The following is a 15,633-nucleotide window of genomic DNA, read 5'->3' as shown; positions in this document are numbered from 1 at the left end:
GGAGCATTGTTTCCACAAATGGCATATTGACTTGTAAAGCTTTAACATGCTCCATGAAGGTTCTGTATGCTTCTACTTTTTCTGCAGGCATGGCTTTGATTGGGTATGGCAGAGGAGGATTATAAGGCTTCAAAGTACTGGCAGTTTTATCATTCCCGCATGGACTCGTCGAGTCCATGAGAGTGACTCGGCGAGTCGGATCGGGTTTTGCTGGGTCCGATTCTTCTACCTTTTCTTCCTTCTTCTTGGAGATTCTCAGTGCTTCTGTAACTTTTTCTTCACTGCTGGAGGCTATTACACTTACATTCTCCATTCTTGGATTGGGTTCAGTGTTACTCGGAAGTTATCCCGGTCTTCTATCATTCACTTGATGTGCAAGCTGCCCCAGCTGTTTCTCAATGTTGAGAATTGATGCTTGCTGATTCCTAAGCATGTTTCTGGTCTCGTGTATGGCAGCATCGTGATCATTGTGTCTTTTTTCGGATGCGGCTATGAATCTAGTGAATAACTCTTCTAAATCGGCTTTCTTTTCTACCAGTTCTTCCTTTTGGTATAGTCCCCTCTCCTTCTGCTTGTATTTCTCCTCCTTTGCCTTCTTATACTCCTCATATGGTAGCCAATCCTTCTTAGGTTTCCGCCAATTTTCATCATATCGATCACCACTCGAATAGAAAACTTGAGCTTTCTTATTTCCATTCTCATCCAAATCACAATCTTTTGTGAGATGGGGCCCTCTACAATTTTCGCATCCTACTCTAATAGCATGGATTGCTTGATCCATTTTTGTCATTCTTCGATCTAGACTATCAAGCTTTGCTATCACCGCCGCCATGCTATCACTTGTCGCGTTTACTACGCCTCGACTTACTTCGTTTCTCGGATTGTGGTATTCTCTAGAGTGCTTAGAGAATTCTTCAATTAATTCTTTAATTACCAGGGGTGCCTTCTTTGTAAGCGGGCCTTGAGAATCAAGTAATTGCCTTGTGGTGACATTGACTCCATCATAGAAAATGGAGACCTCTTGTTGGCTATTAAGGTCATGGTGTGGGCAATTTCTAAGTAGGCTCTTGTATCTTTCCCAAGCTTCATAAAGAGATTCTCCGGGTTGTTGCCCAAAGTTGGCAATGGCTTTCTTTAGCTTGGCTATCTTGGAGGGCGGGCAGAAATGGTCTATGAATTCTTTTTTCATCTTGGCCCATGTGGTGACCGATCCGGGAGGAAGTGACTTTAACCAATCTTTTGCAGCCCCCTTAAATGTGACAGGAAGCATGCGAAGAAGTTGGGTCTCGCGTGGAACATTAGGCACGTTGAAGTAGTCGGCCACATCTTTCACTTCATCCAAGTGCTTGTAAGCGTCTTCATGATCCTTCCCGTAGAAAGGAATCTCCTTGAGTTGGGCGAGAATATGGCCTTTTAGTTCGAAAGTAGCGGTTGCGGGAATTGCGGGTTGCACAAGTCTCGATTCGGTGTCATCATGCATCCTTTTCTTCCACTCCCCCATGGGGATTTCATCAATGTTAGCCATCGTGATAGCTAACTCTTCTTCGGAATCGGTTTCGTGCTCGTAAGTATGCTCTTCTTCTTCCTCGGTCTTGTACTTGATATCTTCTTGAATTGGTTCTTCAATTGTTAACAAGGCACTGGATGCTCCTGATTTGCTGCTCCTTTTCTTGCTGAAAACGGACTTTAAATTCTTGAGTGGTGAGTTCTTTGAAGTTGCGGTTTCTCCAACGGCTTTTCCTTTGCTCCTTCTTAGTGCGGATTCCGGGTCTTCCAAATGAGGGACCAGAGGTGTATCAGATCCTCGGGTCATGAAACAACTGTAAACAAACAAAAAAAAAAGAAACAGAACGCGTAAAAAGAACAAAAACGAAATAAAAAATAAAGACTGAAACAGCGATGTACTCGCCGAGTCGGCACGAGTGCACTCGGCGAGTTCAAGGCGAAAGTTGAAAAAATTTTCTAGTTATCCTAAAAACAGAATTTTATTCAAACTAAATCTACTTACTAAATTGCTTTGTAAATAACTTCATGTAAGATAAATCTCACACAAAGGATCGATTAAACTAGAGTTTAATATTAATTTTAGAACCGTTCCCCGGCAACGGCGCCAAAAACTTGATGTGTGCAAACTCACTTAGTTTTAAACCTACTTTTAATTATCAAATAACACACAAAAGGAAGTGAACCTATCAATTGTGGTATAGCTAAATAAGCAGGGTATCGAACACAGGGAACGGCAAATTAAACTAAAAACTAATTTAATCTAAGTTAATTAAGAAGTAGGGGTTTTTCTCTAGTTTTACAAGACTAGAAACTTAGTAACTATTACTAATTTAAGACTAGAAAATAACGATTTAACTAGATTCAATAATTGGAAAGGAACTTCTGTTTAGTTCAACTTGGTTAACTCTATGGTTGATTTCAAGGTAATAGTGCAATGGATTAATTCTTTCGTTGGTTACCGATTCAAGTGATTAGATTCGTGTGCACTACCCTAATCCTTAGCAAATAAACTAACTCAAACAGTGGCCAATTGTCTAATTTAATTATATTCACTAGATTAATTATTCGGGTTAAGTTAGACTTGCAATAGTTAACTAATTTATTATTTTTTAATTAACCTCTTGTTTGATAGTCATCTTACAAGCTTGCACATGAATTTACTCAATTTTCTTATTAATTCTAGTTTCATATTCATTAATCCTAGACATATAACATAGTGATCACATAGCATATGAGGTCAATAATCAATAGATGTTCATGCTAATCAATTATCTTCCTATTAACAGAAAATTAATTATTATTCACACACAAGGTTCTTTAGCAAGCTAAAATAACAAAGATTCACCAACTTGGAATTAATCCTACCAATCAATCAAACCATATTGTCAACTTTGTATCCTCAAACAGAAGTCTAAAGGTTTTAGCTCATAATTAAAGTAAATAACAGCAAACAAACAAAGTCAAGTTGCTTAATCATGATGAATAAACAAAAGAACAAGTGGAATGATGAAATTTTGCCTTAATTACTCTCCGGAATTGAATTCTAGCTTCCTTCGTCGTCTTCTAGGGTTTTTCTGGCTTCTCAATCGTAGCAAAGCACTTCTGAATCGTCCCAGAACTCCCCTCAATCGATCTGTGGAATTATCTTTAAATATACGAATCGACTCGTCGAGTCAAATGGTGACTCGTCGAGTCCCTCCCACATTCCCCGTATTGCGATAACTCTCTGGGATCCCGAGTCATTATCTTCTCGATCCTTCGATTGGACTCGCCGAGTAGACGATATGACTCACCGAGTAGACGATATTTTTAGTGTTTTTCATCTTTATTCCATTCTCGATCTTCTAACTGTTTCTCCCGCTTCCTTTCGCTTCCGAGCTTCATCTTTGGACTGAAAAACATAATTTAACACTTTTAAGTACCTTTTGTCCATAATATGCGATAATTAAGCTAATAAATGAATAAAAATGTATACTTAATATGAACTAATTATGCACATATCACAAGGCGTACTCCAGAGCGCCTTAGAACATTGAGCGTACGCAAGTACACATGGCGTACATAGTCAAAGTGCAAACCCTAAGTTTTAGGGTTTGGACCCTATTTAAGCTAACTTATGGCCTCAAGCACCGTTTTACCTTCAGCCTCTCTCCTTATCTCGAAAACCTTAAGTGTGTTTGTGCTTTTGAAGATTTTTAGGGCCATTATGGTGCATTTTTGGAGCTTTTGGAGTAAAAGGAAGAACATTGAAGTCGTGGTGTTTCACTTAAGGCTTTGGATCCAAGATTTAGTCCCCCTTGTCTACCTTTAAATCTCTTGGATCTAGTTTTGTTCAAGTTCTCTCCTTTTTGGTCCCAAACTTAGACTTTATGAGTAGGAGGTACTCCAAAGCATTTGATTTGTCAATTCAGAAGTTTTTTAGGGTGTTCAGTCATAAAGTTGGGTTCTTAGTCACTAGTTTTCCCCCATGCAAGTGCTAGATGGGCTTAATGGATTAAGAGGCCAGGGTTTTTGGTTTTAAGGAATTAATAGCCATTTTAGACCATAAAGTTGGAAACTTTATGGATTAGGATATATTATGTGACCTAGATCTGAAGTTTGGACGTGAGTGCTTAAGGGATTAAGCACTTGGTTAAGAAGTTGACAAGCAGCCTCATACATATGGCGTACGAGGTCAATGCCTTGTCCTTTGGTCAACTGCGAGGTACGCCACGCATACACAAGGAGTAAGCCCCACGTATTGACTAAGTCAACCCAATTGAATCGGTTGAGTTTTACCTGGTTTTGACTAGGGTTTGACCTAGGAGCATTTTAGGTATTTTGAATGGTAGACTGAGTTTTGGTGGTTTTTAATTGTAAAGGTGATCGGTAGTGTGAGTTTCAGATCAGTGTGTTAGTTCAGCTTTCTGTCTGCTTGTGAGGTGAGTTTTCTCACTGTATCAATGGGTCGAAGGCACCAATGTTGGCCCATTATTTGTGATATAGGTTTTTAGCTATATTTGAGATATGTGTATGAAAGACCATGATCCAGCCCCTGACAATTAAATAAAAGACCAAGATTTGGCCCCTGGCAATTAAATAAAAGACCAAGATTTGGCCCCTGGCAACTATATGAAAGACCAGGATCTGGCCCTTGGCAATTGTATGAAATATTAGGATCTAGCCCCTGTCAATTGCCTGTAAGATCGAGATTTGGCCCTCGACAGGAAATTGCTGGTAAGACTATGGTTTGGCCCATAGCACTATCTTATTTGTGATTGGTATGTGGTACTTTGGGGAAACTCACTAAGCTTTTGCTTACAGTTTGTATTTATGTTTTCAGGTACTTCCGGTACTAAGGGAAAGGGCCTAGGGTGATGGCACAACATTTTCCCCTCACCATTTCCCGTACTTATTGATATTATTACTCTGATGATTTGACATTGTTATTATGTAATGGGTTTTGGAACAATATAACGATTGTATTTCTTATTTAAAAATGGAAAATTGTATCATGGTTTTTGGGCTGTTACAAGTTGGTATCAGAGTCTTGGTTTGAATGTTTCAGCCATATTTTCAGGTGTGTCAGAACTCAAACTGAAGAAATGATAATTCTTTTCAAAAGTGAAAGAAATTGAATTTTTGAAAAATATTCTTTTAAGTAAAAAGGGAGTATTATACATACAATCAGCCGAGCTCAAGTAAGTGTTTCCCAAGTTACCCTTACTTATGTATTGTGATTAGTATGTTTGATATGTGGACTGCATGCTAGATTAGAGCTAAGGTTACCTTCATGAATAATATGATAGAATCGTTTGATTTGTGTGATGCCTTATAGCTTAGTAGAACTTAATGTCGTGTATTACTTGGAATTGATATCTGCTCAGTTATTTGCTAAGTATATTCTTTAAAAATTATGTATGTTTAGTGACATCGATAACAGCGATGGGGAGCGTCCAGCAGAATTCGTCCTTCATCGACATCGTCGTCCGCAACAAAGAGCGCCGATGACGTACTTTTGGGAAAAAAAATAGACAAATACCAAAATTTTCTCAAAAAAAATCAAAAAATGGAGGATGTTCGTCACCAAAAAATAATACTTACCGATTTTAAAATTTTGAACACAATGCCCGAACTAGATATCGTGCCGAAAAATCTAACAACATTTTTAAAACTTCAATGCAAAGTCCACAAAAAATACGACGATTAGTAAAAAAAATTTTGTTTTATCTATCTATGTAGGTTTTAATTTCTACGTTTTTTACTAGTAACATAGGTTTAAATTTCTATGTTTTAATTTTTATGTATTTTTAATTTGTAATGTAGGTTTTTAATGAAATTTTTTATAATTTTAATTAATAAAATGTTTATTTAGTTTTGAAAATCATGTTTATTTTATTTATTGTAATATTAAAAGTTTTAATTTAAAAAATAGGGTAAATTACACCAGTCGTCCCTCGTGGAGGTGCCAAAAAGCGTGTTTAGTCCCTATTTTAAATAATTAACTCGGATAGTCCCTCGTTTGTTTAAAACTTGCACGTTTAGTCCCTATTACCATAAAATGACTATTTTACCCTTAATAATTTCTTTTTTTATTTTGTTTTATTTATTTATTAGTTTTAAATAGAAAAAAAATAAGAAAACAAATATCCCCGCCCCTCTCCTTTTCATTTCCTGCAACAAGATTCTTCGGACCCACCACCACCTATCACCACCAGCTCTTCCGGCACCACCACCTATCATCGCTAGCTATTCCCCTGTTTAGCGCCTTATCCATAACCCTAATCTCACAAAAACGTCCATCGATTTCACAGAAAACCACCATTATCACTAATCACAGCCACCAATCTCCACAAAAACTACCAGCGGGACCATCACCTACCTTACTTTATCTGCTGATCTTTACATGATCAAACTTGTAACTCAAAAGAAAGAAGAATGGTGAATAAGAATCTCTGATTGAGAGATACATGGGCGAAAGGTGGGTGATAGAAAAACATACATCTGCGATTGATCCACCCGTCACCTTCACGCTAGATTCGATTGCAACTGTGGAGCTTGATGATCTCCATATCTCTGCCAATTTGCAATGATGCAGGAAAGATCGAAACCCTAGCCGCCGTCGGTGGCAGTTGTGGAGCTCGACGCATATGTCGAAACCCTAGCCGCCATTGATTGGATATGTCAAAACCCTAGTCGTGGAGAGTTGTGTTGATTTGGAGATGAAGACTGCGGCACTGTTATCAGGTGGTGATCATCAATCGAAGAATCGAAAACGATGGGGGATGAGTACTAGATCATCAGTGATTGGAAATAAACAAAGGAACTTCGTCTATCGTCACCAGTTCAAACGTCGATGGTGATGAAACGATATTACACAGACGATGGGAGGTTGTTCATCACGGAAGAGAAGGTCGAGATTCCAGAATGAAATACCCATCACTGTCCTTCGTGTGAAAATGGAGAAGAGAGTGAAACTATGGAGGAGGATGAGTGTAGGAGAGAGAGAGAGAGAGAGAGAGAGAGAGAGATCAGTGGTTGTGGTATTTTCTGGCGTATGAGAGAGATAGATATTTGGGAGACTTGTTTTTATTTTATTTTTTATTAATAAATAATAGTAGATTAATTAAAAATAAATATCCAAGGGCATAATGGTCATTTCAAATATGGTGTGGACTACATTTGCAACAAAAACACATATCAGGGACGAAGCGTGCAAGTTTTAAACAAATTAGGGACGGCCCGAGTTAATTTTTTAAAATAGGGACTAAAGACGCTTTTTGGCACCTGCACCAGAGACGACTTGTGTAATTTACCCTAAAAAATATAAAAGTGAAATGGTAACTATTTTCAAGAGTTTATACTATATTAATACTTAACAGATATACTGTAAAGACGATGTGATACTAATGTAATGTCACTTTAACTAAGAAAGATAAATCGTCACCGATGCAATTTACCATTTTACCTTTTCGTTCCTAAAAATTACTAGTTTTCATTTCTAAAGTCTTAACTAGGAGTAAGCGCGGTACGGTTCGGTGTGGTTATTAGCCAAAACTTCACCATTAACCGCAAATGCGGTTAATCCATTTTCAAAACCGCATGGTGCGGTTATTTTTGCGGTGCGGTTTTGTTTTTTTGTGTTGCGGTTATTAACCGCATGAATTTGGTGCGATTATTTTGTATGGTTTTTAGCCACAGTTTGGAGCTTAAACGGTTTTAAAAGTTCAAACATATTAATTGTAATAATAATAAAATAAAAAAAAAAAAACCATAAGGTATAAGACAAATAACTTAAATCACAAACAACTAATAGTTTAAAAACAGTAGTAATTAACAATAAATATCTTAAAATTGTCTAATTTCATCATTTTTCTAAGTTAAACATAAGAAAAAACCAGCATTTTTGTCTTCTAGTATTTTATCCATTTTTTATTCATGAAACTTGTCTTATTTTTAATATTTAATATATTAATAATTAATAAAAAAATTATATATAATATATGCGGTACAGTGCGGTTTTTGAAAACTAATAACCGCACCGCACCGCAAATTTGCAGTTTTTGAAAAACAGAAAACCTCACCATCGGTTTTTATTGCGGTTGCAGTTTTTCGGTTGGGGTTTATACGGTTTTTACGGTTAATTTTAGTTGCGGTGCAGTTTCTGCTCACCCCTACTTAACCCCATATCTAATTTTCAGTTAAAAAAAAATATTTATCATTTCCACGGCGACAAGTTATATAGTACATGTTTAATATCGCATTTAATGCAACCGTTTAACATGAATCATTAATACATGTCAAAAATTAATAGGCATTTCATCGAATTATTTACACAATTCCATCCGTGGTTTTTTCCCAAATTGACTCTTAATAAATCTAATTGAATTGAAATTATATGAAAAGAATACAACTGGAATAATAAATTATGGAAATTTACGACTTATTAAATACAAAAATACATCCATTGCTTTATTTATTTTGCCACGACTAAACTGCATAAATAGTCCCTGTGGTTTGTCAAAAATTATCATTTTGGTCCAAAAATATTTGGACTAACATTAGAGGTCCAAACTTTTTATTTTGTTGTGAGTTTGGTCAAATTTGCTATAAACTTTTTCATAATAACGAATTTGCCTTTATTTTTTCTTTTTCAGTTTTTTTTATTATTTAATGATATTTCTGATTAAAAGAAAAATAAAAAAGAAAATTTTCCTTTTATATTTTAATTTTATAATTTTTTATAACAAAATAAATAAATAATGAAAATGCTCTCTCTCTCTCTCTCTCTCTCTCTCTCTCTCTCTCTCTTCACACACACACACACACACAATCTACCTTTAAGAACATGAAGAAAGTCTGGTACTCCCCTCCTTTCTCCGGCGAAGCAGATCTTTCGGTCAACACCATAAACACCACCAAAGCACCAACAATCATCAATTTTGCCAAGAAAAATCATCATCATATCCATCTTCAAACCACCATTGAGAACCCATCATCCCCATCTACCTTGTTCTTCCATTTATCTTCTGATCAAATTGCATCTAAAAAAATATTAAGAAAGAAGGTTGAAGAATGAGGGACTGTGATTGAATGGGGAAGTGTTGTCTGCGATCGAACAAAAAAAAAAGAATAAAGGTCAGACCTATAGTCGAGTTTGAAGAAGGAGACACATATGAAATTAATGGAGGTGGTCGAATTCAGATCTTTTGTAAGTTGATAATAACAGAGTCAGATCTAGAAATGGACACACACACATAGGTCTGGGTTGGGGAAGATCATCAAAGTCGGACCCTTTGAACCCAGATTCATTGAAGACGGTGCGTACAGTAACATTGTAGATTTGGTGCACCATTCAAAGTGATTTCAAAAATCAATTTCATCTCCTCTCAGCCTTCCTCCTCCCTCCTCTTGGTTCGGAACAGATGAACGAAGGTTAGGGTTTCGTTGATGGTTGTTCACAACAGTGGAAAAGAAGGCGACGGGTTGGTGAAAACGAGAATGAAGTTTATTGGGTGGAGTTTCACGTCAAGCAAGTAGCAATTGTGGGTGTTTGTACTATGGAATCGTGTATCGAAAGCAAGAGTGGGAAGAAGAAGATGAGATCGATGGGAAAATTTTTGGGGGAGGAGATAGAGAGAGAGAGAGTTTGCATTTTCATTTTCTATTTTTTTTTTTGTTATAAAAATTATAACTAAAAAATAGAAAAGACAAATTTCTTTTTTCTTTTAATGAGAAAATTCTTTAAATAATAAAAAAATGAAAAAGAAAAAAATAAGGGCAAAATCGTCATTATGAAAAAGTTTATAGCAAATTGGACCAAACTCGCAACAAAATGAAAAGTTTGGAACTCTCATGCTAATCTAAACTTTTTTTAGACGGAAGTGACAATTTCACGAATCACAGTGACTATTTGTGGAGTTTTGTCTTTTGCCAATATTGCAAGTCTCTTACAGAACCATAGAAAGGATAGATGCCAATATTCAAAAATACGGATTTTTATTTAATGCGTATTTTGCTAAAAGTTCAAGCAACAATCATTGCTGCTCTGAACTAATAATGCATATGGCATAATTAATATTTCAATCGTATGTTGTACTTATTTGTTATTCCTTGTATAGTCTCTTACGTAAATTCCGATATTATATATTGTGAAGCAATCAACCGGAGGATTTTTTTTCCCACAATCAAATATGATATTTAGGGTGTGTTTGACAAATAACATTTGAAGGTGTTTGAGAGCTTCTAACGTTTGATAAAACACTTTGATTTGAAGAAAATTTTTTCATTTGACACCATAAACTTTTAGCGTTTAATTTAAACAAAACGATGCCGTGTTTGACACGGAGCATTTTGAAGCGTTTAACAGCTTCCAACTTCTAACTTTGACAAAACGTTCTAGTTTAAATAAAAAATATATGTTTGACGGTACGAGCGTTTAGTTTTTAGTTTAAAAAAACGTTTCAAATTTAAAAAGTACTTCATGTAATGTTTAACAAAACGTTACTAAACTTTTTAAATCAATTTCCATAATTGCATATATATATATATATATATATATATATATATATATATATATATATATATATATATATATATATATATATATATATATATATATATATATATATATATATCAAAAACTTTCAGCTACTTTGGTCAAACACTTATATAACAAATAAAAGTTACAGCTTCCAATTACCCGTTATTCATTACCGGCTAACAGCTAGTTTCCCCAAACACGATAAAATGCAACCAGTTACATGTTACCTGCTACTAGCTACCAGCATCCCGTTACCAGCTAGTTTTGCCAAATACGTCATTAATCTTCTTGTATAATGGTATCGTACAATCCCTTTCAATCTAGATTTTTTTCAACTGATCTCCTTCATCGGCCCACTACACCACATTCCACCATTCATCGTTGCATGCCGCCACATCAAATCGTCTGCCTCCATCTCGTCCATTAGCTTCGAATCATCCTCTCCCATTTGTTTTTGTTGCATTCAATCTTCTGACATGCCCATGTTTCTTAACATCGTCGTATTTTTATTGTCTTTAATTGTTGATAATATTCACCGTTCAAGTGTTAGGGTAGTTCGACCACTACAATCCACCTATCAACGGTAAGCTTCTTTATATTTTGCTTATATTTTTACTTTTCTTATTACTCTATATTTACGTTCCGTTAAATGACAACTCCTATTACGTCATGGACCACTAATGTCACTCTAAAATTAGTTTCAAACTCACGGTCAATGGTTCCAAATACAAACATTTGTGTCGTATTTTCTTAGACATGTAGTGGCTCCAAAGTTCTTGGTCACATCAACAAAAAATTAAAATCTCTGATGCTGATAACGAAGATCGGGATTCCACTGATTAGCATATCAAATATTGGTTTTACTCAGCATGTGACCCAAACCTTCTTCAATTATGTAGTGTTGATTATGCTACTAAAGATTTATGGATAAACTCGATAAATTGTTTTTAAGAACCTAAAAAGGCACTTTGTTTATTACTGAATCATGTCGATCTCTCAAAAACTGTTTATGGGTTATCTTATTATGATTCCCCAATCAATGAGGTGAAACTATTCCTACAAATTCTCCACCAACTATTTTATTTGTGTGACAATATTGATGATGTTATAACCTACGCAAGACACATTCCATCATTTTTAGAAGCCAAATTATGCTTTTATTACATGAATCTCATGAATAAAACATTGACTCCTTGGTTGAAACTTTTTTTTCATCAACTGCTTCTCTCTTTTCTAATCATAATACCTGGTAAAAAATCAATCAAATGAGAATCAACCAAATTGTATGAGAGGTTGTGGTGTTGTAGCTATTATGAGAATCAAATTGAGATCGAAATGAAAAGAGTGATTTACAAGGAAAGCCCTTGATCCTTAATAGGATCTTTGACAAAATACATTGGGAGGTGATAATGATCACTTGCCTTATTTGATTTTATTAATTAGAACGAAAATTACAAAAGTGATGACAAGAATACAAGTACTTGTTGAATCACACACAAAAGTACGTTTTATAACATCGAGTTACCAATGCATTTTCGTACAATCAATGTATAACCAACTCATAGGAAACAAGTCATATCTCTAGGTTTGAAGACTTATATGATATTACCGTCTCACGATCACTCGAGATAAATTCCATGAAGTGATACCAGTGAGCGTGGGTTGAATCCAATACTCAGAACTTATGAGCACTCATGAGTGTTGTAGCCATGTCCAACCAACTTAGACCTCTGCAACCAACTCATGACAGTCTTGATTCATACCTACTTCCAACATATGACCGACCGTGGAGAATTCGAATAATATGATATACCAAACATAATTATTCTGGAAGTCTAAACATGCAAAAGAAATATAGTAAACGATTGACAAAAGATAGCAACACTTTACTCATAAATAAACACAACTATTATTCCTCATCAAATGTCAATTACACTTTATAAATTTCAAAATTATCTAAATACTAAAACTAATATCGTCCTTCAGCCCTATGCTTCGAGCATGCCGGAGATGCTTAAACTGACTCAGTCCCTTCGTGAGGGGATATGTTGGGTTCTCATCCGATGATACCCTCTTTGCCACGAGCAGTCCTTCTTCTATGCGATGTCTGATGAAATGATATTTTCTGTCGATGTGTCTGGATCTCCCGTGATCCCTTGGTTCCTTGGCTAAGGCAACTACACTTTCACTATCGAAGAAAATTTCCATAAGCTCCTTTATAGCTGGTACAACTCCAAGGTCTCCAATTAAGTTCTTCAGCCATATCGCCTCCTTTGCAGCCTCACTTGCTGCTATATACTTTGATTCGCAAGTTGAATCAACTACTGTCTCCTTCTTGGAACTTTTCCAAGTAATTGCTCCTCCGTTTAAGGTAAAAACCCAGCCTGACTGAGAGCGGAAATTATCCCTATCAGTCTGAAAGCAAGCATCACTATACCCTACAACTCTCAAGTCATCACTCCCACCGAGGGTTAAGACCCAGTCCTTAGTCCTCCGCAAGGTACTTGAGGATATTCTTTACCGCGGTCCAGTGAGCCTTTCCAGGGTTCCCCTGATATCTACCAACCATTCTCAAAGAAAAGGCTACATCAGGACGAGTACAAGTCATAGCATACATGATCGAGCCTACAACGGAAGCATAAGGTACTCGACTCATTTATGCTATTTTTGCCTCTGTACTCGGGCTTTGAGTTTTACTCAATCTAGCGTTACTCTGAATCGGTAACTCTCGTTTCTTGGAGTCCTGCATGCTGAACCTCTTTAGCACCTTATCCAAGTAGGTACTCTGACTAAGTCCAATTAGTCTTTTACTCCGGTCTCTCAAAATCCTTATCCCTAGAATATAGGCAACTTCTCCTAGGTCTTTCGTAAAGAAACACTTCCCAAGTCAGGACTTCACTTCCTGCAAGGTTGGGATGTCATTTCCTATAAGTAGTATGTCATCCACATACAGTACAAAAAACTAACTATACTCCCACCAGCCTTGACATATACACAAGATTCATCTTCACTCCTCGAAAAGCCAAATTCTTTGACTTTCTCATCAAAGCAAAGATTCCATCTGCGAGGTGCTTGCTTTAATCCATAGATGGATTTCTTAAGTTTACACACTCTATTAGGGTATTCTTTACTGACAAAAGCCTCTGGCTAACTCATGTGAACATCCTCAGCCAAACTTCCATTAAGGAAGGCAGTTTTGACATCCATTTGCCATATTTCATAATCATGAAATGCAGCAATGGCTAACAAGACCCTAATGGACTTAATCTTTGCAACTGGTGAAAAGGTCTCATCATAACCAACTCCCGGAGTTTGAGAAAAGCCCTTTGCAACCAGTCGTGCCTTATAAGTGTGTACATTACCATCCATGTCGGTCTTCTTCTTGAAGATCCATTTGCACCTAACTGTCTGACGGCCTGGTACATTGTCAACCAAGTTCTAAACTTGATTGTTATACATGAATTGTATCTTGATGTCCATTACCTCTTTCCATTTAGCAAACTCGGGGCCTGCCATTGATGGGTTTTACCCATAAGACCTTTCCAATGTGCGCATGCAAAACCCTAATGCTCGGATCTAGGCTTTCTAATTAAACATGCTTTGAATCCAAGACTTCTAATAACTATTTAGGCTAAATAACAACATTGAAACAAATCTAGAATCATACCTTTGAGTTCCTTGTTGATCTTGAGGTCTTGGAGCTTCTAGAGTCACAAATGTCACTCCTCTAATGGCTTACAAACACCAATAGCAAGAAGAATGATTTAGGGGAGAGGAGAGGGGAGGAATTTCGACCAGAGGTTCCTTACTTTAGGTCAGATGTAGAATTCCATCAGCCATAGGGTCTATTTATACTTGTAGACTCCTTAAGGGTTACAACCTAAACCCTAATTGGATAATCTTCTCTTAAGGCTATCCAAATCCATTCCATAGATAAGCCTTTGGACAATTTTGGCTATCCTAACACTCTTAGAATTCGTCCAAAGCATATCCCAATGGATTTACAGTCTAAAGTTTAACTATCAAACAATTGACAGTTTATACCCCTTTATTTAATTAATCTCTTTAAGTCATAAAATTAATTCTAATTAATTCTATGACTTATATTAATCAAATAACAATATATTATTCATCATATTATTCCCATAATATATTAATAATATTTACTCTCTCTTATTAAATCATCCTATCAAGTTGCTATGGTGAAGGCAACCCAAAAGGACTATGCACAACCGGATCAAATACTTGACTAATATAGTTACAGCCTTAGACACTATTCCAACAGTCTCCCACTTGGATAAGTCTAGTAACTATACAAGTACAATTCGGTTTGCAATCGTAGCTCTCAAAGACGCTGTCAAACTCTGATCTAATCAATCTTGTCCTTTAGATAAGGGAACGTACAGTCCTCTGTTAGATATCATGCTGACAATCCTATGGAATGGTTAGTCAAGCATTTAGGTTTTCTCGATCTCTGATTTATTTGACATAGAACTTAATCGAACACATCAATTCAGTTCTAACCGGGCCCGGCACATAAGTCAAATCAAATCATCGAGCGGCCGAGATATCGCTTTTACCTTCTTAGATAAAAGTTTACAGATAAACTTCGACTTATATGCATTTACTTATTCATTAACCAACTATACACAACAATGCGTTTTATAACACCGAGTTACTGATGCGTTTTCACATTATCAATGTACAACCAATTAACAAATAACAAACCATATATCTAGGTTTTAAGACTATATGATATTATCGTCTTGCGATCACCCTTTTATATCTTATTCCATAAGGTGATTCCAGCAAGCGCGGGTTTGTTCCAATGCTCAAAACTAGTTCATAAGCACTCGTGAACGTTGCAGCAATCTTTTGCTATGTCTAACACCATTCAGACATTCTACACACCAATTCATGACAATCTTCCTTCATATCTACTCCCAACATATGAACGATTGTGGACCATTTGAACAATTCGATTATTCCTAATAAACTCAATTATTCTGGAAGTCAAAACATGCAAAGTGAAACAATAGCTAAACAATTAACATAAGATAGTAACATTACTCATAAATAAAACTCCTTTATTTAATCATCAAATG

The 15,633-nt window shown here is 36.1% G+C and overlaps 1 non-coding gene across 1 annotated transcript; it reads left to right on the top strand.

The window, feature by feature from the left end:
• Nucleotides 1-1,034: 1,034 nt before the first annotated feature.
• Nucleotides 1,035-1,141, top strand: LOC111917533 (small nucleolar RNA R71). Its single transcript, XR_002858927.2, has one exon. It is a non-coding gene; the product is annotated as a small nucleolar RNA R71 (small nucleolar RNA).
• Nucleotides 1,142-15,633: the final 14,492 nt, after the last annotated feature.

This window comes from Lactuca sativa, chromosome 2 (genome assembly GCF_002870075.4).
Source record: "Lactuca sativa cultivar Salinas chromosome 2, Lsat_Salinas_v11, whole genome shotgun sequence".
In the NCBI taxonomy this organism is placed as follows: Eukaryota; Viridiplantae; Streptophyta; class Magnoliopsida; order Asterales; family Asteraceae; genus Lactuca; species Lactuca sativa.
This window is presented reverse-complemented; position numbering and strand designations above follow the sequence as displayed.